The sequence below is a fragment of the Aplysia californica genome, unplaced genomic scaffold, assembly GCF_000002075.1.
Source record: "Aplysia californica isolate F4 #8 unplaced genomic scaffold, AplCal3.0 scaffold01009, whole genome shotgun sequence".
Lineage (NCBI taxonomy): Eukaryota > Metazoa > Mollusca > Gastropoda > Aplysiida > Aplysiidae > Aplysia > Aplysia californica.
In genome coordinates, this window is record NW_004798279.1 from 70446 (window position 1) to 71871 (window position 1426).

The following is a 1426-nucleotide window of genomic DNA, read 5'->3' on the forward strand; positions in this document are numbered from 1 at the left end:
AGAGAGAGAGAGAGAGAGAGAGAGAGAGAGAGAGAGCTTGGATTTTGCAAAGACAGAGGATGAGAAAATAGCCTATAGAAACTCACGCAGAAAGGGGAGAATCAACATTTACAAAATGCCATGTGCGCAGTAGGATAACCCACAAGTAATAAGGAATTTAAGACAGTGACTGACTACTATAACCAAGCCTGGATACTTACTGTAAAAACCTTAGTCAACAAAATCAACGAATCTTGCTCTGTGAGACTTCATTTCGCGCGACTTAAGCTAGAGATCTGGAACTTACCCCACGTTATATTGTATATATTATTATATACTTCTATCCGTATGTCAAGGAGGAAATGAACGATATTTTTCCGTCATTGTGAACAGTTCAGAACAGATCACACTGATAAAGAAAGGAGACACACCCTCATGTACCAGAGTTTACAAAACGTAGCGGGCTACACAATAGCTAGCGACCGAAGGGTTTGAGAAGGCTTAACTCCTAACTGCAGCAGAAGGAAAGATAGAGATGGCTGTTTTGAAAGATTGTTTGTCATGTCAGCTGATAAACCCGACAAAACCGCACTCACATTATCTGTTTTTCTCTCCCTCGCGATGCGATCGACGTCATAAAACACATGTTGGAGCAGCACGGGTGAACAGAGACCTTGATGGCGTAAGCTGGAGCAAGGTGAAGGTGTTTACACGCTCGAACACACAACACGAGAGAGAGAGAGAGGGAGGGAGAGGGAGAGAGAGAGAGGGAGAGGGAGAGGGGGGGGTTGAGGGAATGAGAAGGACGACAATCAATTGCTGACGGAATGTAGAAAAGATTCGCTAATGTAAAATAAGGAAGACAGCTCTGTGAATCAAGGTATTATAATCAATAATACCGGTGAAGCGAAAATAAAACTGCTGGCAGCGTATGCTGTGTCATAATATTGTGGCCAAAAGGAATCGGGGTTCCGCTGCTAGATTATACTTTGTGTTATGATACAAACTATCTTTGGCAGCTTAGACTTCGCACTGTAGCCTAACACTTACCTTTCGGAACAACAAGAAGCATAGAAATAATCCACTCGACAGTACCCTCCTGTGTCATGTCGGGAACGAGAGAGAGAGAAGGGAGAGAGAGAGAAGAGAGAGAGAGGCGGAGATTCTCATTTTCGTCGTCTGCCTCAGCGCTACACGGTCACACCGCCACACTCGAGACAGCGCGACCTTTGACCCCCTTTCGCTCGTCAGCGCTTTTTCCGGGCTGTGGCTAAAAATAACTTGCGGGGTTTCCTGGCAGTCAGCTGTTTTTGTGTCCTAAAATAACCTTCGTTCTGTGTCGCTCGCGGGAACCTTGATTGGCAAGATGCGTTGAACGCTGTTTACGTTGGTTGGGGAGAGAGAGAGAGAGAGAGAGAGAGAGAGAGAGAGAGAGAGAGAGAGAGAG

The 1426-nt window shown here is 45.5% G+C and overlaps 1 long non-coding RNA gene across 1 annotated transcript in view; it reads right to left on the reverse strand.

Annotated features, from left to right (window-relative positions):
- LOC101860290 overlaps positions 1 to 1187 on the reverse strand; it is a 32929-nt gene extending 31742 nt beyond the window's left edge. Inside the window, exon 1 of the long non-coding RNA XR_001185378.2 lies at positions 1030 to 1187. This is a non-coding gene — a long non-coding RNA (uncharacterized LOC101860290). The remainder of the gene's footprint in view (positions 1 to 1029) is intronic.
- Positions 1188 to 1426: the final 239 nt, after the last annotated feature.